At 35.7% G+C, this 23833-nt stretch overlaps 1 protein-coding gene and 1 long non-coding RNA gene across 5 annotated transcripts in view; one reads left to right on the top strand and one right to left on the bottom strand.

The window, feature by feature from the left end:
• MYH9 (myosin heavy chain 9) overlaps window positions 1-418 on the bottom strand; it is a 103958-nt gene extending 103540 nt beyond the window's left edge. The window contains exon 1 of one of the 3 annotated variants that reach the window (XM_039353094.1): window positions 287-418. The gene's annotated coding sequence lies outside the window, so the exon portion shown is untranslated. Of the gene's footprint in view, window positions 1-144 lie in introns of all 3 variants that reach the window. The other 2 variants (XM_039353092.1, XM_039353089.1) reach the window with 2 other exon arrangements.
• Window positions 309-22200, top strand: LOC120312406. 2 transcript variants are annotated; one of them, XR_005557890.1, is made up of 3 exons: window positions 309-446; window positions 5173-5239; window positions 20753-22200. It is a non-coding gene; the product is annotated as an uncharacterized LOC120312406 (long non-coding RNA). The 2 variants fall into 2 exon arrangements; XR_005557889.1 differs by having other exon boundaries at window positions 445-578.
• Window positions 22201-23833: the final 1633 nt, after the last annotated feature.

The raw sequence follows: 23833 nt of genomic DNA on the forward strand, positions 1-23833 counted from the left end.
TGGCATAAAATGGGAATTTAGAAGTTAAGCCACACCCGCCCGCCTCTCAATGAACCTTTAACCCGCGGGCGCCAAACTGAAAATCATGCGCCGTATTGTATGTTTCCCGTCCTTTCCCGCACCAATTCCAAGCTGGGACTTCACCTGAGTCCGGCCAAAGCCTTAAGACGACGACGCGACTCCTTTTTCTTACGCCAGAAAGACTAGAGTTGGTAGCTAATACCTTCTCGGAGAGCCCCAGCGCACCACCCGCTGCGTTGTTCCAGCTTCAACGCCTCTAACTCACCGGCAGCAGCGAGGTTTCAAGCCGGGAGGGAGCGGCCACCGCTAAGGTCTAAAACATCCACTTGCGGCATCCTCCACCAATAAGAAAAAGAATTTGCTCTGACGAAGAACCAGTTTCCGCCAATGGAGACTCAAGTGGAGGGCGGTGTTTCAAAGGAGGCGTAAGATTTTTTTTTAATCTTCTCAACTGACGGCCTAGCTCCCGCTCTTCAATTAGCCTTCCCTCCCCCCCGCCAGAAATGGCCACAGCCAATAGACTCGCATTCGAAAAGGAGCAAAGATTGGCATATTAGGTAACCAATGCATTTTGGAGAGAGAGGGCGGTTCTTCGTAGGTCAATTTTTAGTGCTTCGGTGATTGTTTGAGGCGTGGCCATCAGTAACATAGTGGTGGGAAATGACTGCAGAGGGAAGAAGCGCGTGTCATCATCCATGTTTAGCTCAATTCACCTTCTTGGCTGGTCAAATTCAGAAGAAAGCCCCATTGTTTTAATGTGGCAAACAAGTGTAAGAATGATTGCCGCTTTAAACAACCTAAAAGCAACTTATCCATTTAGATACATTAAATTACATCTGATATTTGCACTCCTAAATTGGATTTTAATCTTTGTTTAATTCCATGTGCTCTGGAAATCTTGGTCTTCTCTTAGAAGGGCTGTGTTTAGTAATATACCGATGTAAAAAAAGACCAAGACTTCCAGAGCATATGGAATAAAAGATTAAAATCCAATTTTTGCTATTTTTTTAAAGATGGATATCGCTTTCTTCTCTCTTGTTTGGGTGATTTTGTCTTATGTCTTTAACTCTCACTTTCAACAGCAACAGCATTTGCCTCTCTCATTGCTTGGAAAAAGTAACAGGTCACTAAATTAGCTTCTTTCTGTAAGATTCTGTATACATTTCTCATTCTTGCTTAAAAACTTTGAAGAGACTTAGTTTGCTCATTTCATTTTTGTGATCTTGACTATTTTTTACATTTCTATCCTGCTTCAATCTACAGACACATATACTGTATACTAAAACATCCTTTTGGGTGTCAGTCTCCTGCTCTCTTCTGTTCCCTTTTAGCCACTTGGTCCCTAGTATTGATTCCCCAAACACCTGTTTCTATTTCCCTTATTTCAACTTCTTCCTGAAGAGCCATATTTTTCTGGAAAGGCTTTACAACAAACCCCAACTCTATACCAAAGAATATTTAATGAAAATAATTGATTATTTTTCACATTATTTTTCCCTACTATTTCCCTTATTTTTTTCAGAATCTGTTATTTAGCTATTAACACTAAACAATCAAGTCAAGGTCCATTTAGGTGAAGAACTTTACACTGTTAATCCAGCATTGGGGGATATTCATAATAAAACATGGTAGAGATTGGTGTCCTTATGGTTTCTAGAATTTGATGATAAAAAATTGCCAATGCTCTGAATCCTCCAGAGTTTTGTACATGAATTCATTTATTCAGTATATACTTTTCATACAAAAGGTTAAAGTTCCAATCCAGAATGTATTTAGAATACTTAGAAAAGGATGATTCCGTACTTTCAGAAAGCTGCTATTGATCTCAGTGAGAGAAACTTTCTCCAAACTTGGTCCTTTCAAACATTTTAGTTTACAAGTTCCATCATATCCTGGCAATAAAGCCAGTAGTCAGATAGTATGAAAGTACAAATCTGGAGGGGATCTGGACTGTACAAAGCTGATACCAGCAATATCCAACTAGAGGATTCAGTTATTTGATTTAATATCATACAGTACATAACATACCTAATGCTAATGTTTTAATCTGTAGACGATTATACTATAAATCAATGTTTCTCAATCTTGGCAAGTTTAAGATGGGTGGACATCAACTCCCTGAATTCCCCAGCCAACTATGCTGACTACGGAATTCTGGGAGTTGAAGTCCGCACATCATAAATTGGCCAGGTTTGAGAAACTCTGCTTTAGTTTATAAATGTTGCAAAGGGTTAGGCACGAAGAGTGAAGAGGTAGATGTTATTTTCAAAGTTATGAAATTTAAGTGGAGGTTTTGGAGATATTTTTAAAAGTGTTAATTGTCAAAATTAGGGAAAAACAAATGTAAAATACAAAGAGCAGGATATAAATAGGCTATGTTCATTTTAAATATTCAAATGTTGACAACCAAATCCCAAATTCTATAGGGCAGCAGTCCCCAACCCTTCTGGCTCCAGGAACCAGTTTCAGAAGAAAATTTGTCTTCCACCAACCAGGGGAGGGGGGAGAGAGAAGGGGAATGGTTTCACGCATGCAACCTAATTACTATGCATGAGCAAATGAAGCTTTGCTTGCTCACTTGCTGCTTTTGTAGCCCAGTTCCGAACAGACTGTGGGCCGGTACCTATCCACAATCAGGGGTTGGGGACCCCTACTATAGGATCATTCACAAGGGGGTAAAAAAGTCAAGGTTTTGCTTCTTGCTGCCCTTCTGTATTGTTGATACATATCCCTGTAGATGTCCCTGAAGTTACAGGAACTTTTCCAAGACAGCTGAACTACCTATAAATCTAGAATTTGTTATAACCATATCTGGTAAGGCACCAGGTTTTGGGGGGGAGGTAGTATTCTGAAACCTGAATGAGCAAGGAATCAGAGAATAAAACAATAGGCATTATTTTATATGGCAGGCTTGCCTAAGTATTCTCCAAATTATTTCAGCTACCATTATAATAACAGGATTAATGGGAACTGGAAATTGGAACCTGACATTTTGTGGAAGGTTGAAGTATAATATAATATTATTCAGTTGAGTTGTGCAGAGGAGTTTTATACAGCAACAGGGGAGGAAAAGATTTGAGCATGACAATAAGAATTTTGAAAGTAATTTAAAGCTATAATTGGACTTAGGGAAAGGATCATAAATAATAACCTGAAGGAAACAACTGGAATTCTGGAATATCACTTAGCAAACCAAAGAAAATAATATTATTAAATGCTACCACTGAAAATATTCTGCTTCTTTGAATTGGCAAATGTTGATTTACATTTATTTTACATACAAGATGATTTATACTTTTCACAGTTCTGCTTCCATCACATGGTATGAAGAGTCATGAGGCACAACCATTGTACAGCAAATTCAGTCCAAAGAGCAGCTTGTTTAACCTATTCTGCTTCATATTTATGACAAATTTGTTTTTACAGCTGATTTACGCAAATAGATTATAATATTGGTTTTAGTTGGTTAAGGCTTTAGCAGGATGCAACAAATCAGTCCTGTTAATTAACACTTTTCCTTTACCAATATGGTTGCTACAATACATTTGCATTGCTGAGACAAAGTAGGGGGTAAAAATTGCAATGCAAAGAAGCTTAGAGACTGAATAAAGTGGAAAAGAGTTTGCAGGGCCAGCATAATCTATTTGCATCTGAGAAAGAAATGATTGGTACCTGGTAACTTGTAATGCTAATAGCTGCCAATTAACACTAATGCTATACTACAACAAATTTATCTGATGCTGCCCTCACTTTCTGTGAGATTTGCCAAACTTATAGCAAAGTATTGCAAAATCTGACATAGTATGATACTTAGCTGTATCTTGTAATACCTGGATGATTGAGAATAAGAGGTATTCTGCAATGACTTTTCTCCATATAGTCTAACTTTAGTCTTTAGGAAGCTCCTGCAATCTGGTACTTGAACTACAAGTTCACTCTAACTAGTCAATGTATTTGAGAAGCCAGCAATTGTGTAAGTGTGAGCATCTTGTATTGGAAAAAATAACATTTTGGTAGTGTGCACTTACAACTAGGTTCGTGCATTACACTATAATTTGTTTGGGTTTTGCTTAATATGTTAGGAAACCCAGCTATTATGGTTTAGTTATAAGCATTGTGAAGCAAACCATGAAGAGGGAACCCCATCTTATGCTCCAAAATGTGAAAGGTCAGCTTCATTTGATGGAGGTACAACTACAAAATAGGAAAAGCTTGTAGGATTTTCATATATTACCCTCTAACAAGATAATTCTATTTTTCCCCAGATAAAACAATATATATTTAAGTTAGGTGCATAAATTTGCAAAATTGTATTTGGTAATCTCATATTTTTATTCCTTTATTCATCTATGTTTTTATAAAAAGTGCAAGTATATGAATAAAATAAGATGTTTCCTACCCTGTCCATGCTCTTTCAGACCATAAACAGTGATTCTGCTCTTCTTACTTGAGTTAGTCTTAATTTTTTAGTACTTATGGTTTTAGGTTTCAAAACAAAGTCATGTTTATGACAAAGAAATGCTCACACTTCAATGAATTTTTCTGAATTAAAAAAATCTCAATCTTTTTATTTTAGAGGGTCTCTTATTCTGCAATATTTGTGACAAAATAGGAATATGAAGTTTCAATAGAGGAGCCACTTATAAACACAAAAGTATTTTCTTTATGCATTAAGGAACTGTAACTGAGACAGGAAGTTACAAATACAACTCCCTGATACTAAAAATGATTATTAGTTGCTCTAATTATAACTGAAAATATAGTAAATGAAGCAGGTATCCACCAGATATTTAGTTGTCTGATTTTAGCACATTTAGGGAAATTCTGTAAATTAAATCCAGCCATGTCTAACATTTCTCTCGTTTCACAATATCCACAGTTGCTACAATGTTATTATTAGGTTCAAGGACTACCAAAATGTTCTGTCAGTTCTTTTCTACCTCACAGTTAAAAAGCATCAGTATCATAAAGACTGAGTTCATCTTACACTAAGCCATGGTTTATTATTCATAATTTACTGAATATACTGGTTTTACTGAACATGATATTCCAAAACCAAACTACATTGTGACTTGGAGTGTCCTGTGAACACAATACCATAGCATAAAGTATCATGTTGTAAACTAGGTTTCTCCAATTTATGACCTCTAGATTGTTGGCTGAGAATTATGAAAACTGAATCCAAGACTACAGAAAGCTATCCTGTATGCACCAACTGGTAAGTCACTTATTTTTTTAATTTAACTGGAATGCATTTTCCTTCCAGGAAACCTTGGTGTTGTCTCCATCTTAATTGTGTGACAGGTGAATTAGACATTTTAGTTGGTTCAGAAACCTGTGAGGGGATTATAGCTAATTTATCAGCTCCAAGACATCACATTCCTAATTTAACACAGGAATATTTCAAAGCATTTTTACTATGTAGTGTTCTCAGTAGATTTGGAGCATGCTGGTTGCCATGGTAACTAGGTCAGTGTGGTGGGGAAAGAGGGTGGAAATGCTTGTGGTTTCCCTCAGTTTGTACATGTCCTTCCTTTTTCTTCAGACCTTGCCTGTTGCACTGACTATTTTTTTTCTGGGTGCTTTCTACATTATTAAATAGTTCCAATGAGATTGCTCAGTGCATTTTACTCAAGACTTGCCCAATTCAGCAGCAAGAAGCCCAGTTTTAGATAGCACCAAAGATCTAGCAATTGTAAAAGTGTTTCTTATAATGAGAACCTGTTTATATTAATAAATTATTTTATCCACCCAATGTGTAATTATAGTAGTCTTAACGATGTTAGCCATTTGCACCATGGTTTTAGATAACCATATTCAAAGTGAAATCTGCGAATTTCTTTTCTGATGAACCTACTCTTTTTATAGTCTCCTGGCAAATTAGTTATGTGAGCCAATACATGGAATGTTAATGGTGTGGGGTTGGAGAATTGACTAGATTGCTTTTTCAACTATAGACTCTGATTCACATGATCATCTACCATCCTTGACAATAGGACATACACATAGTCCCTGACTTACAACCATTTATTTAGTGACTGAAGTTATAAAGGGACCAAAAAAAGTGACTCATGACCATTTTTCACACTTACAACTGTTGCAGAAGCAACTGACATAATATTTATCACAGTTGCAGCATCCTGGGTCATGTCAACCCTAACCCTAATCTTTTGCAACCTTTTGACAAACGAAGTGAATGGGGAAGCCAGGTTCACTTACGAATAGTGTTACTAATTTAATAGTTGCAGTGATTCACTAAACAACTGTGGCAAGAAAGGTCATGAAGTGGGACAAAAGTTGATCAGCAATGGAAATTTCGAGTTCGATTCAATTTGGGTCATAAGTCAAGGACTACCTCTATATGCCCAATTCACTTAACGGTGCTGAGCATGATATAGACTCTCTCATTTAGAGTGAGTGTGTTGTGTGCATTCAGCCACTTAGTCAATACAGCATGGTTAAGTGAGGTATGACTCAATATCAGCCCAGCCATGGTAACTATTAGTTATATAACTGAGCTAACTCCACTGAAAAACAATCTCTCTATTCATACCACATGCTAAGCCTCAAAGCCCAGTTGCCAAGCACATCAATAAGAATATTTAGCCAGAATGTTCGATTTACTCTGTTACATGAACCCAAAATTAATATCACTTTACTTGAAGTAAAATTTGCAACCAAAGCTGCTATGTTTACATTCTACTTTCTGCAAATACAAAATGGCAGTTTCTCATTATATTACAACAATTCTGAACCACACAACACCCAAGTTACACTACACTGCATTTTAGCTTTATGTATTGTGCAAATCCATTCTCTTTAGCTAGCTTATGGCTTAATGTGTCATATAAATTAAATTGAGTAAACTTTAATAAGTTTAAAACCATTATTGTTATGTGTAAAATTAGACTAAGTAAATACTAGTTTAAAAACTACAATACTGTGTAATACCAAGACACAAAGACTTGTTAACCAACTTTTTAGTTTAATTTGATATTGGAAATTATGTCAAATTAAATTTCTTTATGATGTCATATATTGATGAGTCATTTACAAATCATAATTGAGTGTTACATAAAGTGGGTCCTACTTTACCAACCTTACCTTAACTAACAAAAATAACTACAATTGCCTATGATGTCATTTAGTAATCTATATTTCCTGTTTTCCTAGTTAGCCTTCTAAATTGTCTTACAATTACCATTTAAATTTCATTTATTTAGTATTGTATTGTTGTTTCATGGGATACCTTATTCTTTTCCTTGAGTTTTTTTATTGAAAATTTTTTTAAAACTTTTACAAAGACAGAAAAAAAACAATGACAACTACAATAAGACAAAAAAAAAAAACCAAACAATACAACCCTCCCCCAACCCCTCCCAAATCACCCCCTCCCTCCCCCCCCCGAGCTTCCCAGAGCAGAATATAGGCTTAATTAAAAGAAGTTAACAAAATTATAAGATAATTAAGAAGAAAATATATATGAATAAAGAATTATAAACCTTAAAAAGAAAAGATATTTTAAAAAAAACAAAGAAAAGGAAAAAAAGTAGAGTTTTTATACAAGTTATAAAAAAGCTAAATGGTATTTTTTCATATCCAATTTAAATTGTATAAAATTTATCCATTTTTCCCATACAGCAAAAAATTTCTCTTGCGTTTGCTCTTTTAAGAAAGCCGAAATCTTTGCCATTTCTGCCAAATAAGATACTTTAAAAAACCACTCTTGCAAAGTAGGCGAAGATTCCTTCTTCCAATATTGACCTACTAGCAGCCTTGCGGCTGTAATCAAATTCAACATCAATATAACCTCCTTAGCATCACAATCAGTAACAATACCAAGCAAAAACAATTGTGGAGTAAATTTTACCCTCTTTCTAAAAATTCTCTGAATGTTCCACCATATCTTAATCCAAAAAGCTTTTATATTTTTACACGACCACCAAATATGATAATAAGTGGCATCCAAACAGCCACATCTCCAACATTTAGGCTGTAAGTCAGGATACATGAGAGACATCTTTTGTGGATCAAGGTGCCATCTATAAAACATTTTATAAAAATTCTCCCTTAAATTCTGGGCTTGTGTAAACTTAACATTTCTCACCCAGATAGTTTCCCAGGTATCCAGTAGAACTGGTTCACCAAAATTCTGCGCCCATTTGATCATACAATCTTTAATTAATTCTGATTCTGAATCCAGTTCCACTAGCACCCCATAAATTCTTTTAATATGAGTTTGTCTTTGATCCTTTACTTGCTTGAAAAGATTTTGATCTTCTCTAAGCAAACCTAAATTACGATCCATCTTCCATCTATCTAATAGTTGTCTATATTGAAACCAAGAATAGGTAATATTTTCATGTAACAAATCTTCCAAAGATTTTAACTGCCAATTTAGACCATCCCATCTAAGTAATTGTGTATAAGACACCGTATCCATTTTAACACCTCTCTTTATCCCCTCTATCGCATGCCAAGGTATGGCCCATAATGGTATTTTAAAATCACTTTTATAATATTTCCTCCAGACTCTAAGTAGAGAAATCCTTAAAATATGAGATTTAAAAACCCGATCCACTTTTTTATTAAATATTAAATAGGCATGCCAACCAAAGAGTAAATCCCATCCCTCCAGATGGAGTATCTCTGAATTTGTTAAGTTTACCCAATCACTAATTAACGTAAAAACCACTGCATCATAATATAATTTCAAATTCGGTACCTTGAGTCCACCTCTCTCACGGAAGTCCTGCATAATTTTAAACTTTACCCTTGTTTTTTTCCCTGCCCAAATAAATTTGTTAATACCTTTCTGCCATTCATTCAAATTAACCTCGTTCTTTAAAATAGGTAACATTTGAAACAAAAAGAGAAATTTGGGCAGGACATTCATTTTAATCACTGCAATTCGTCCCATGAGAGATAACTGTAACTTCTCCCAATTCCTCAAGTCCTTCTGTACACTGGCCCACAGCCTTTCATAATTATTCTTAAACAATTTTGCATTAGAAACAGATAAAGTGACCCCCAAATATTTTGTCTTATCAACAATTTCAAAACCAGTCAACTCAGCCAGAGTCTGTTTGTCCTGAATAGTCATATTTTTAGCTAATATTTTAGTCTTATTATTATTAATTTTAAAGCCCGAAACAAGTCCATATTGACGAATCAGCTGTAATAAGTTAACTACAGAATAGGTAGGTTGAGATAAAGTAACCACCAAGTCATCTGCAAAAGCTCTTAACTTGTACTCTTTTTTATTAACTTCTATTCCTCTTATTACCTGCGATTCTCGGATTTTAATCAACAAAATTTCCAATGTTAAAACAAACAGCAAAGGTGACAGAGGACATCCCTGTCTAGTACCTTTTTCTATTGTAAAAACCTCTGACAAACCCCCATTAACAATAAGTTGTGCCGTTTGCTTTTGATATATAGCAGTAAAAGCTTGTAATATTTTCCCTCCAAAATTCATCTCCTCAATTGCTCTTAACATAAAATGCCAATTCAATTGATCAAAAGCTTTTTCAGCATCTAAAAATATCAGCCCTGCAGGGACTTGGTTGTTCTTATCTAAATATTCTAATATGTTAATAATTTGTCTAGCATTATTTTTCATGTACCTGCCAATTATAAAACCCGATTGATCCTTATGTATAAGCTGATGCACAACCTTCATAAACCTGTTAGCTAAAACTTTTGCAAAAATCTTATAATCTCCATTTAAAAGAGATATAGGTCTATAATTCCTTGGTAAAGTAAGATCTTGATCCTCTTTTGGAATCAAGGATATAAAAGCACTGCGCCATGATAGAGGGATCTCTACACCCTGCAATATATTATTAAAAAGCTCAACTAAAGGTTGAGTCACCTCTTCAACTAAAGTTTTATAATAAATAGATGTCAAGCCATCCGTACCTGGCGCTTTACCTAACTTTAATTGCTTAATAACCATCACAATCTCCTCATTGGTAACTGGACCATTAATTTCTTGCTTCTGATCTTCTGTCAATTTAGGAAAATTAGCCTCACTTAAATATTTATTTATGTCTGAAATTTGTACATTAGTAATCTTATATAATTTTTGATAATAGTCTAAAAAAGATTTCTTAATCAGTTCCTTCTGATACACTAATTTACCATTATAATTTATTTTATCTATTATTCTCTGTCTCTGTTTCTTTCTTAATTGATAAGCCAACCATCTCCCTGGTTTATTGGCATTACAAAATGTATTTTGTTTCATAAACAAAAGATTAGTTGCAGATTGGTCAGCCATCAGCATATTAAATTGTGCTCTTAAAAACTTTATAGATTCCTTAATCTTTTCATCTGAAGGATTTAAAATCAAAAACTTTTCTTTTAATTTAATCTCCTCTTCCAATTCCTTACGCTTCTGAATCTGCTTTTGTCTATGAACGTTGTTCATTTTTATCAGAATTCCACGCATAAAAGCTTTACCTGCATCCCATTCCATTGATGTTGATGTCCCCTTATGCATATTCAAAACAAAATAATCCTTTAAACAATCCTTTAACTTTTGAACATTCTTTTCTTGTCTAAATAAGTTCTCATTCACCCTCCAGGATCTCCTCTCCTCTTTTTCATGAATCAACTCCATCCAAACCGGACTATGATCCGTCAATGTCCTAGGAAAAATTTTTACGTTCTTTACCCTATTATATAAGTCAGTTGTAATAAAAAAAAAATCAATTCTTGAAAGAGATTGATGTCTATCTGAAAAAAGGTAAAGTCTCTCTCCTCTTGATTACGTTCACGCCAGTAGTTTCTCAATTCCCAGTCCTCTTTCAGATCAAAAAAAGCTTTAGGTAATTTAGCCTGTTTAAAAAGGGTAGAAGAACCTTTTTTGTCCCTTTGTGTATCTAAAACACCATTCCAGTCCCCCATTAATATAACGGATCTATAGTCCAGCGAGATTATTTTCTGATGTAACAGTTTATAAAATTGTTCTTGTTGCTGGTTTGGTGCATACAGTCCCACAAGAAGTATTTTCTTACCACATAAACCAAGTTCAACCATTACATATCTTCCTTGGGGATCTGATTCTACCAGACAAACTGGTAAATTTTGCTTAACATAAATAACCACTCCCCCTTTTTTCCCAGGGGCAGGAGATACAAAGTGTGAGCCCAAACGACCATTAACTAAATATTTTTGATCTTTAAGTAAAATATGAGTTTCTTGCAGGCAGATGATATCATTGTTATGTTGTTTTAAGTAGTGAAAGATTTTCTTTCTTTTCTGAGGGGAGTTAAGGCCGTTAACATTCCAGGTCAGGAACTTTGCCATCTCCCTTGACCAGGAGCCTGGAGAAGACTGCCTGAAGGTCTGCCATTGATGAATGTGTTGCAGAACTCTTGGGTCTTGCTCCTCCCACCGGCAATGAAGCACTTTCATAAGTAGATTCTTTAACTTCTTTCTTCTGTTGTTCCTTCTCTTTACGTCTATGTGCTGCACGGATCATCCTTTGCTCTTTAACCTCTGTTTGACGTTGCCATTCCACTTGTGACTTCCCAGTAGGAATCAGACCTGGCCCTCCAGATTGCTGTTCCACCTCTTTGCCACCCAAAGATTTCTGAATCATAGGTAAAGATGAGCCTGCTCCCAGAACCGTATTATAAAACTCCTTAGCTTTGGCAACCGTGTTAAGCCTATAACACATCCCCGCATGGCTCAAAACAATACCCATAGGAATCTCCCATCTGAATGACATCGATCTTGCTTTGAGTTCATTAGCTAAAAAAGCAAAGTCTTTCTTGTTTCTTAAAATTTTGGATGGAATTTCCTTTAAGATAATGACATCTTGGGCGGCAATCTGAAATCTCTTATTGTAATAAGCTTGTAAGATTTCATTACGCAGAGACCTCTTAGAAAAATAGATCACCACTTCTCTTGGCAAATTCTTTTGTTTCGCAATCCAAGAATTGACTCTGTAGACTTTTTCCACTTCTCTGCGTAATTCATCTTTATCCATATTCAAACAAGAGCTAGATCATTAAGCACCATCTGTGTCAGGTCTTGATTCAAATCTTCTTTCAAGCCCGATTCTCAAGGCATACTCCATTTCCCTGTACTGGGACATGAGAATATCCTCTTGTGAAGTTTCCACCTTTCTTTCCATATCCTGAAATTTATCTTCAATAAAATCAACTTTATCAGCGACCTCCTCCACTCTGGAATCCAATTTCACGACCACTGAAGCCAGGCCTGACAAAGCTGTTACTATGTCTTGTCTCAAAATGGTGTTATTATCTTCTAACAGCTGCTTCATCTCCTCTTTACTTTCAGTTTTATTCTGCTTAAGGAGGTCTCTCATCTCCTCCTTAGTTTCAGATTTAATCTGTTTAATCTGTTTAAGAAGGTCTTTCATTTCCTCTCTGCTTTCAGATTTACTCTGTTCAAGAAGTTGCTTCATTTCATCTCTAATTTGGGATACAGCATTTCCCATTATATCTTTAATCTCTTGTGCAGATGAACCTGGCAAAGGAGGAGAGGGTGGAAGCAATACTGATGGTGTAGGTTTAAGTTGTTGTTGAACAGTTAAAGTTGTAGGAGAGGAAATCACCTTAGAAAGTATAGAGGCCGGTTGCCTCTTTGAAGCCATTTTTCAAAGTGTTCTTCTCTCTCTCTTTCCTCTTAAAAGGAAAGAGGAGACAAAAAAAAAGGAAAAAAAATACTAAAATTCTTAAAGTTTAAAAAAAGCCAAAAAAAATATCCAAAACACAATCAAAAGATAAAGGAGAAAATTAGAAACAGTAAATATATTCATTTAAGTCCATACTGTCTTTCCAGGGAAAGAAAAAAAAAATAAAGAACAAAAGAACAAAGAACAAAGTACTTTCAAAACGCCATCTTACTTTCACTTTCCGTACCAGCAAAAAAGAAACAAAAGAATCAGAGTCAACTAAAAAGAAAAATTTAAAATAAAATACTAAACTAAAAAAAAATCCTTTAAACTGCTCTGTCCGCTTTAAAAATTACTCACCGGAACACTTTAAGCGCGGAGCTGGTAGCGGCGTTTCCTTTTGTCTCCGAAGAGGCAAAAACAGCTGGGAGGCGGAGAAAGCAGGAACTCTGAGGGAACGCTCTTTCTGTCCCCTCAAAAGAAAAATCCAGAGGGGGCTAAGAGGTTCTACCTCTATTCTTGCAATCTCTGCCCCTTCCCTTCGCCCGGGAAGGGGATTCCGAGCCGCGGGCCAGCTGATTTTCGCTGCACACCGCGGATCTAACGCCGTCCCAGGAGGACGGCTACAAGGTAGCTGCCATCAACTTCGCTCCCCGGCGGAAGCTCTCATGGGATACCTTATTAATATCATTTGTGCAGTGAATATTTGGTATATAGTATAGATAGAATATAGTATAGATGGTATCTTGCTCAATAGTAGTAACTGTGAGAGAGATCTCAGAGTCCTAGTTGACAATCACTTAAATATGAGTCAGCACTGTGCTGCAGCTCCTAAAAAAGCCAACACAGTGCTAGGCTGCATTAACAGAGGGATAAAATAAAGATCATGTGAAGTGTTAATACCATTTTACAATGCCTTGGTAAAGCCACACTTGGAAGACTGCATCCAGTTTTGGTCACCACAATGTAAAAAGATGTTGAGACTCTAGAAAGAGTACAGAGAAGAGCAACAAGGGACTGGAGGCTAAAACATGTAAGGAACAGTTGCTGGAATTGGGTATGTCTAGTTTAATGAAGAGAAGGACCAGGGGTGACATGATAGCAGTGTTCCAATATCTCAGGGGTTGCCACAAAGAAGAGGGTTAGGTTTAGGGGCGGGCAGGGCAGGGCAGAGGCGGGATGGAGCAGTTTTTGGGCACTCTTGTGTCTAAAAGGTTCACCATCACTGGTATAGGCTTTCCTGCCTGAGCAGGGTGTTGGACTAGATGACCTCTATATTATTATTATTATTATTATTATTATTATTATTATTATTATTATTATTATTATTGATCATCGCACAGTCAGCCAGATGTTCAGACAGGATTTGGCATTTTTGTCTACCTATCAAGTCCTTACCAAGGACCTGGGATAGGCAGATGTGGATGTTTGATGTTATTACAGATATCATCACAGGATGGAAGCAGTTCCTAGTAAGGCCGCCTTTTGCAATTGACTAAAGGCAAATTTGTCCATGCCAATGGTGTTCAAATGGTGCTCCAGTTGTTTTGGGATTGCACCCAAGGCGCCTATTACTTTTTTTTTAATTTTTTAAATTATTTTTCACCATACACCATACACCCAAACAAACTTAAAATACATAAACATAAATCTTTTCTTTTAACAGAACAGTACTATACATTTTAAGCATTCTTTACATCTTATTTACATTTTATGTACATCAATAATTATGTCTTTTCCTTTCTCTGTTCTAGCCAATTATAACATTTATTACAAATTTCATAAAATTCTGTTGCCTCCTTGTCTTTTAATTCTAACGTAAGTTTATTCATTTCTGCGCATTCCAAGATTTTGTACATAATCATATCATTTGTGGGAATATTTTCACTCTTCCAACATTGAGCATATGCTATACGAGCTGCAGTCAATATGTGTATAATGATATGTTGGAGTTGTTTTTCCATCTTTAAATTTATTATGCCCAAAAGAAATAATTCTGGTTTAAAATCCATTTGTATCTCTGTTATCTCCTGTATCCAATCTCTTATTCGTTCCCAATAATTTTTTGCTTTGGGGTACAGCCACCACATGTGATAAAATGTTCCTTCTCTGATTTTACATTTCCAACACTTCAGGTCTATATTTTTATACATTTTAGCCAATCTCGCCGGTGTTAAATGCCATCTGTAAATCATTTTATATTGATTCTCTCTGTGTGCAATTGATAGTGTCAATTTGCAATTTATGTTCCATAATCATTCCCATTCCTCTAAATTTATATTTCGCCCCACATTTCGTGCCCACGCTATCATTGGCCCCTTCAATATTTCTTCCTTTAACTCTATCTCTAATAGGTATTTATAAATTTTTGATAATAGTTTTCCTTCCTTACTTATTAAAATTTTATCAAGTTGATGTGGGGTCTGACTAATTCCATGTTCTTGCCTATCCCTATTATATCTAGATTGAATTTGTAAATTCGGCCACCAATCTATGGGTATTCTTTGTTCCTCCAACTCTTCTCTTGACTTGAGATTTCCTCGGTTATCCAGTAATTCTTTATACCTAATCATCTTTTTTTTCTCTGATGTATTGGGATGAATCACTGCCTCCATCGGCGAGAACCAATTTGGAATTTTCCCATAGTGTCTTTTTTTATTTTTTCCCATATCCCGATCAATGCTCCTCTTATCTGATGTTGCTGGAAATATGTTGATGTTTTCTTCTGTTTCCCCCCTAGAAATGCATGCCAACCCGCCTGTAGATCATGTCCTTCTATCATTAGTTTCCTTTCATTATCCAAGTTTATCCAGTCTTTAATCCATAATAATCCTGCCGCATAATAATAGATTTCCCATTTAGGGAGTCCAAGACCACCTCTACTCTTACTGTCTTGTAATGTTTTGATATTTATCCTAGCTTTTTTGCCCGCCCAAATAAATTTATTTATTATTTTATCCAATTCTTTAAAAAAAGTTTTCCCTAATTTTATTGGAATTGTTTGAAATAAATACAATAATCTTGGTAGAATATTCATTTTAGTCAATGCCTAATAATGATAATTGAAGATTCCCCCAAGTCTCAAGATCTTGTTTCATTTTTAATATCAGTTTTGTATAATTGTCTTCTTTTATTGAGGAACACCTTGAAGTTATCCAAATTCCTAAATATTTAATCTTTTTCGTTACTTGTAATCCCAAATTCTCTTCCAATTTCCTTTTTTGTTTATCGGTTAAATTTTTTGCTAACATTTTAGTCTTTTCTCTATTAATTTTTAATCCTGCCACTATTCCAAATTTTTCTATTTCACCCATAAGAATATTTCCTCTTTCTATAGGTTCCTCAATAAAGAAAACCAGGTCATCAGCGAATGCCTGTAACTTATATTCCTCTGCTTTGACCTGTACCCCTTTTATTTCTTTATTTGCTTTAATTTGAACTAATAATACTTCAAGCATCAAAATAAAAAGTAAAGGTGAAATTGGGCATCCCTGTCTTACCCCTTTGTTTATTTCAAAACTTTTTGTATTCTCTCCATTGACTATCACACTAGCTCTCTGTGTTCTATATATTGCCTTTATTATGTTAATAAATTTCTCACAAAATTTCATATCCTCAATCTATTGAAACATAAATTGCCAATTGAGGCTATCAAATGAAGGCGCCTATTACTATTGGTACTACCTTTGCTTGCTTTTGCCACAGTCTTTCTATTTCTATTTGTAGATCTTTGTATTTTGTTATCTTCTCCAGTTCTTTCTCGTCTGTTTTGCTGTCTCCAGGTATTGCCACGTCCACTACCCAGACTTTTTTGTCTTTCTTATCGACAGTTGTTAAGTCTGGGGTGTTATGTTGCAGGTGCTTGTCTGTTTGAATTCTGAAGTCCCAGAGCAGTTTAACTTTATCGTTTTCTATGACTTTTTCTATTTTATGATACCACCAGTTCTTGCTTATGTGCAAATGATATTTCTTGCAGATCTTCCATTGCTACTTTGTCATGCCGCTGCTTGTAGTCAGTTTGTGTGATCTTCTTGCAGCAGCTTACCAGGTGGTCCACTGTTTCTTCAGCTTCTTTGCATAGGCGGCACTTACTGTCTGTTGCTGTCTTCTCAATTTTGACTTTGTATGCATTTATCCTTAAGGCTTGGTCTTGAACAGTTTTTGGGCATTCGGTGTCTAAAAGGTTCGCCATCACTGGTATAGGGTTTTCTGCCTGAGCATGGTGTTGGACTAGATGACCTCTATATTAATAACAACAACAACAACAATAATAACATATTTCCCCCCCACCCTCTTGAAGACACTCAGCAGGACACACTACAGCATCTCTAGCAGATTAACCCAGCAGAGGAGGCTTCATCTTTCATGTGGCAGTCTATTCCATTTGATGACAGCTTGTACAGTCAGGAAGTTCTTCATGTTCTTTAGTTTGAATCTCATTCCTGGTAATGTTAACCTATTGGTGTAGTCCAGACCTCTGAGGCAATATAGAATCACTACACTCCCTCTTCTGTGTGACAACCCTTCAGATATTTGAAGACTATCATATCTCCTCTTTATCATCTTTTCTGGAGGCTAAACATATTGACATTCTTTAACCATTCCTTCTTGGGTCTTTGTTTCTGGACCATTCTGACATCCTGCTCTTAACTTGCTCTTAACATCATTATATTGCTATTATCCTTCTCATCTTTCTCATTTCTCATCCTTTCTCGTCTTCTCATTTTTCCTATTATCTTCTCTTATTGGCATCGTATGATTTATCACTTGTTTGTATCTTATGATTAATGATTGTAACTATGATCTATGATCTATCACTTCATTGTTTGTTATGTTATGTCTGGGTGCACTAATAAAAATGCACCCAGGACGTATCCATGTGGTACTCCATTGATGCATTCTGCCCATAACCTGGAGTTCAATTTTGATGAGGCTCAAGGTTGATTCAGCCTTCCATCCTTCCAAAGTCAGTAAAATGAGGACCCAGATTGTTGGGGCAATATGCCGACATGTAAATTACCCAGAAAGGGCTGTAAAGCACTATGGGACAGTATATAAATCTAAGTGCTATTGTTATTGCTATTCCTTGAAGCTGAAGAGGTGCAAATGCTCCTTGGATGTGGTCATTTATCTAAATTACAGTCCATTGAATAGTGATGTCACCTTTACCATATGGTTAAGGAAAATATGAGAAACTTTGTTGAAGGCTTTGCTGAGGTCCAGGTATACACTGTGGCTTTCCCCCTGATGTTCTAAACCAGGGGTAGGGAACCTTAGCTCTTTTATGACTCGTGGACTTCAACTAACAGAATTCCTGAGCCAGCATGGCTCAGCTTGGAATCTCTCCCTTTCCCCTCAGCATGACTGGCTCAGGAATTCTGGGAGTTGTCAAAGTTTCTGTCATAATTTGTTTATGCCAAACAAATGCTGATTTTTATTAATTATGAAAGCATGCCCATTCAGGTGCTCACAAATAATGCTCTTTAATAATCTGTTTGAGAACTTGCCCAGAATGTAGATTTCAATTTGACAGGTCTATCGTTTCTTCAGATCTTCCCTTTTTTAGTTTTGAGGATGGCGACATTTGTTCTCTCTACTTTTCCAGATTTCTGAATGTTTCTCAGGTATTTTGAAATACAGGGTAGTCCTTGAATTATGACCACAACTGAGCCCAAAATTTCTGTTGCTAAGCAAGACAGTTGTTAAGTGAGTTTTGCCTCACTTTACTAGAGTTATTAGTCTTTACTCTTGCCACAGATGTTAACTGAATCTCTGCAGTTGTTAATCTAGTGACATGGTTGTTAAGTGAATTTTGCTTCCCCATTGACATTGCTTGTCAGAAGGTTGCAAAAGGTGATCATATGACCCTGGGACACTTCAATCATCATAAATATGATTCAGTTGCCAAGTGTCTGAATTTTTATCACATGACCACGGGAATGTTGCAATGGTCATAAGTGTGAAAAACAGTCATAGGTCACTCTTTTCAATGTCGCCTTAGCTTTGAATAATCAATAAATAAATTATTGCAAGTCGAGGATTACCTGCATTACTGAGAGTGGTTCTTTGGATGTTTCTACCAGTTCCTCTAGAAATCTGAATTTGTTTAAATTAGCTAGGTTCTCTTATCCTTTCTTTGTCTTTCCTAAATTGTAGTCCCAATCTTTCATTTGTGCACAAATAGCCAGCTAGAGGCAATATAAGAGTTAAGAAGTTGCTTAAGTCTTGAAAGTCTAGAAATGATTAGTTAATAAGCAATAGGCAGGTCGATTATTTACTGTTAGCTAATATTACAATTATTCTATCAGTTCTACAATCAACAGATCAAAAGAAAGGATGTGATATAAAGTATGTTTGCTCAGAAATATTTTTTTCTATTCAGCCAATGCAATGAAGTGATTAAAGTATTAGGCAACAAAATGGCATCTGCCTTACTATTTCTCTTTGTTTATTAAAATCAGCTGTTCTAAAACTCACGCTTTCACAATTTTAACACGTTTGATTAAAAATCAAGAATTCATACAATAATTTCTCACTTGTATCCCAAATTCTCACCATTTTAATTAAAAGTTTCTCCTCCAAATTCCTAGGAATTATAGTTATTGAATGCCAAGAATTGTATTAACAGTTCATATTCTCTACATCATCAATTTCCCAGCCCAGCCAAATCACAATGAGCCTCACTTACTGTTCCCAGTAATGCATTATATGCTTCTCTTCAAGATCACAAACTTTAGTCAATATGATCCTATCAAATGTACTGAATTTTCACTCTCAATTTAAGTACATCTGCGTGTGCTCCACACCAGGGGTCTTCAAACTTGGCCCTTTTATGACTTGTGGACTTCAGCTCCCAGAATTCCTTAGCCAGGCACGTTGGCTGAGGAATTATGGGAGTTGAAGTCCACAAATCATAAAAGGGCCAAGTTTGAAGACCCCTGCTCTACACTTTCTATTCTATTTTTTACATTTAGGAGATTGTTATCCAGGTACTCAATAGATTTTAGAGGGAATTAAAAGTGCACACAGAACTAAGATGCTTCATGAAAGTACAGAAGAAATACAAATAGACCAGCCTTCCAAAGAAATTATATTATTGTATTATCGAACTGCAACTTACCAAAAATAAATGTTAAAGATACTTTCAGCTTAAGGGATACCTGTTATTTGTACCAAATAAAATGATTAAAATGCTTCCATAGTTGATGTTATTATTCAGTGTATAAGGCTACCCAATCAAAGATGATTTCAATAGTGATTGGCCAGAGTAAAAATGGAAGCAAATGACCAAGGCATCTGCTAGGGAAGAAGATCAAAAAAAGCAAGGTGGTGGGCTCCTTTTTCCATGTTCTTCAATGCTATTAAAAAGAGACTTTGATTGTGCAGTTATGGCTTCCATCTTTTTTTTAGATTCATCCAACATCCCCATAATTGACAAAAATGAATGGTATTAATATGTTGGCTTCCTAAATAAAATTATCTCAAATACTATATATGATTTAAAAAACTGAACCTGCAGTCTCCAAAATTTGATTATTTTTTTTTTTGTCTTAACTGGTTGGAAAAATCCTTACTCAGCTCCTGCCTTCTACAACATTGAAATAGCTATTATTGAAATAGCTAGTCCTGTGTTATCTTGGAGTGCTTGATGAATCTATGCAGTATCAAAAGTGTAATGGGAATTTTTTTTTTAAGATAAAAAGGATTACTCACCTAGTTAAATATTCATGTGGCCTCCCAATGCAATAGGCTCCCTGGGTCGGGTTGCTAAGTTCCTTGGTCTTAAGCAAAGGGAACAGTATGCCAAAAACTGTTTTTGTCAGAAGGGGAGATGCTGTCAGGTCGTGTGAGGCAAAAGACAAATTGCTCTCAGAGACATGTGGCTGTTTCAGTGATGTCAATAATAAGAGAACCACTACTGGCATGTGGGGTTTTACCAATCTAGGGGTGCTTTTATGATCCTAGCATTTAAACTGCCTTGCTTCAATCTGTCATTCTGAATAATATCCAAAAAGTGTTTGTAACATCTCTTTATCTCATGTTGCTGTATCAATTCTCACTGTTGTTTTATTCTTTATACAGCACACGAGGAAGCCAAACAATGCTCAGAGGCTGGATGTAATGGCACCCTGCCACGTACTAAGCAATATGTGCTGCGGTTTTGCAGCTCGAAGCAAACAGTAACTACAAAAAGAGAAGTTTGGTAGTATTTCCGATAGGCTGTGTTCTGTTTGGTGGACTTTGCCTCATGTAGGGCAAAAGCTCTTTCTAGACCTCACATAGAAAAGCAAATTATAGGGAAACAGCATTAATGTTATTTAGTGTAATTAGGAAAGGCCACTTTGGCATACTGAATGCAAACAGGCCTCCCCTTGGGGCTTATACTGGAGAATCTTTAACAAAAGTGTTCTTTTGGGGTGCTAATTAGGCAGGGAAGTTAAATTGGTGGTAAACAGAATAAATAAACCCTAAAGGATTCCAATTAAGTAGTGTGGCCAGAAACCCTTTCTTCTGTTAAGTTTGAGAATCTCTCACTCCCTTGATTATTTGACATTTTTCCGGTTGTCATGGAAATCTTCATGATTAGAACAAATAACAGCTTTCTCTTTGGGAAAAAAAATTAAAACTACTTCAAGAGACCTTTTGTTAAAGAAAAACATTTTCTGAAAACCATATAACATTTCTACATGTTACATTTTAACATTGATCTTTGCCCTGTGATAGGAATGATTCAAGTGGCAGTTTTAGATTAGGAGACTGCATGTAAAACCTTTCATTAGGAGATATAAATTTCTTATATATTCAATAAAGAATAAGGCAATTTATTACAAAGTGGCTTAATTCACATGACACACTCATAGTTAACTTAATCATAGGTTTCAGTATTTCAATTTTCTGGATGCACTTGTAAACATAGAACTACAAACTACTGTAATACAAAGACTGGGCTTGAATGAAATGGCTAGGCTAAAGTATGGTTGGTTAATTATTGGCTCCTAGTACTGTGAAAACTCCATCATTATGTATGAATTAACTCATAAATTATGTATGTACTATATTGTGCTTTGTGAATGGCCACTATCTGTTCAAAATTTTCATTATCTGCACTTTTGTATTTAAATTATCCTAATTTCCTTATACCTCTAAAGCAGTGGTTCTTAACCTTTTTGTGCCTTGGATCCATTTGAGAGTCTAGTGAAATCTACAAACCTCTTCTTAGAAAAATATATTTAAATTAAATTAAAATACATACATGTGTATCGTATTACCAGTTATGCTGAGATACAATTATTAAAATATTAAAATATTTTAAAATAATATCGTAATATATGTGAAAATGTAGTTGCAATTTTCCACCCATCCAAGTTCATTAACCCCTAAAATCTATAAACAGAGGATAAATTTCAGGGAGTTAAGAACTTCTGCTGTAATGTAATAAATGGTAAAATAGTGCTATAAAGTACTGTGAAATAGTATATAAGTCAAAGTGCTATTGCTGTTGATAGTCATAAAAGTTGATATAAAGTGTTGGTTTTGATGTTGCCTTTTGTTTTTTTTCTACAACAGATTGGCTGTTCACTATTGGCTTCTCTATCATACTTCACTGGGTTGTTGCTAACATAACAGCGGGTGCACGTTTGATCATCTGCAGGGTTGTCATGTACAAAAGGGATGGAGATTTGCTTTTGTTGCCATTCCCACCTACTTGCAGATTTAGATTTTGCCCCCCATGCAGATGCCACTAGACTGTTTCATATCCCAAACTCTCTAAGAAAATGAAAACTGGTAGTAATAATAATAAATACAGTAATATATTTATTAGGGGGAAAATAAAAATATGAACAAGATTTAAAGTGTATAAATATTATTTTGGATAAAGCATCTGAGTATTAAGGAGAAGAATGCTACTTCAATGTTTATCCCCATTGGAAAATGCTTTAGCATGCTACCGGTAGGAAATGGTGTGCAATATAAAGGAAGAACTAATTCAAAGCATTATTGCTTCCTTTCCCTTCCTGCTATGAATTTTATATGTAGGATAAGGGCCAGCATATGCCATTTATTTTTCCACTTCTCTGCATGTTCAGCAGAGGTACAGAAAATTATAAAAGTGCAGAGAGGAAAGTGGCATCTGTGCTTTGTCCTAGCAAAGAAAGTCAGCAGTCAATCTTGATAATGCAACAATTACTTCATTGCTTGAAGTAAGTGCCAGGAACAGTCATATTAACAAGGAATGTAGAAAATGTAATCCAAAATGACTGGGAGTCATCATTTCTTTTTTTACAACTTCCCTGTTCCATGCTTCAAAACTGGTCTATGCTCAGTCACAATACAGTTACATTCTTAATAACTCATGAGAATGGGGTTGAAATTTTAAAATTGAAATCATGCATCGAACTTCTTTGCAGTGTTATTAGATTTTTCAAAAGCTTTCCTTAGGTATTTCTGTATCAATATAGTGTTGGTACCAGGGCTTAGAGGCATCTCTCATTGATTTCTTGCTTTTGGGATCTGTTGCATTAAAATTTCAATTATTACAACCTATGCACTTGTGGAAATCACCTATGGAGGTCTTGGGAAAGCAATTTTGGCTTCTTGTATTTTAAAGGATTTTATGCATTAGAAATACTACTATTTCCCTTATAGTACAAACTTTCAAGGTCACTTTTCTAGAACCCCAGAATACCATTTTCTGCTTCTAAAAGTGATTTTAAGTCCAGTCTCCTGATTTAAAACTTGCATAAATCCCAGGGAATGCGCTGGCCTTCATGTTTAACAGTGCTACTCAAACTTGATAATTTTAAGGTGCATTTCCTTCCCAAAGATTGTGTGTGCAATCTATAGAACAATGCTGGTTGGGAATTCTGGAAAATAAAATTACGAACTTTAAGAAACACCGGTTTAAACATCTATCGATCCACCATCCACGTTCTTAGGCTTTCATAACTTCCTCGGAGAAGAGTAAAATGAATGGATTCTCACAGCGTATTAAATTTGTCTAGACTTGCCCTTTGGAACAGCTGGGCCGGGAAAGAGGGTGGAATTGATAGCTGCAGGGAAGCAGGAAGGAAGGGTCAGGCTTACTTGGAAAGGTGCCCTAAACCAATTCAGCAAGAAAGGCAGGTGATGACAACATCACTATTTATGGTGCTTCGTGACAAT

This window comes from Crotalus tigris, unplaced genomic scaffold, assembly GCF_016545835.1.
Source record: "Crotalus tigris isolate CLP2741 ecotype Arizona unplaced genomic scaffold, ASM1654583v1 scf7180000018491.14276545383:2951260, whole genome shotgun sequence".
NCBI classification, from domain to species: Eukaryota; Metazoa; Chordata; class Lepidosauria; order Squamata; family Viperidae; genus Crotalus; species Crotalus tigris.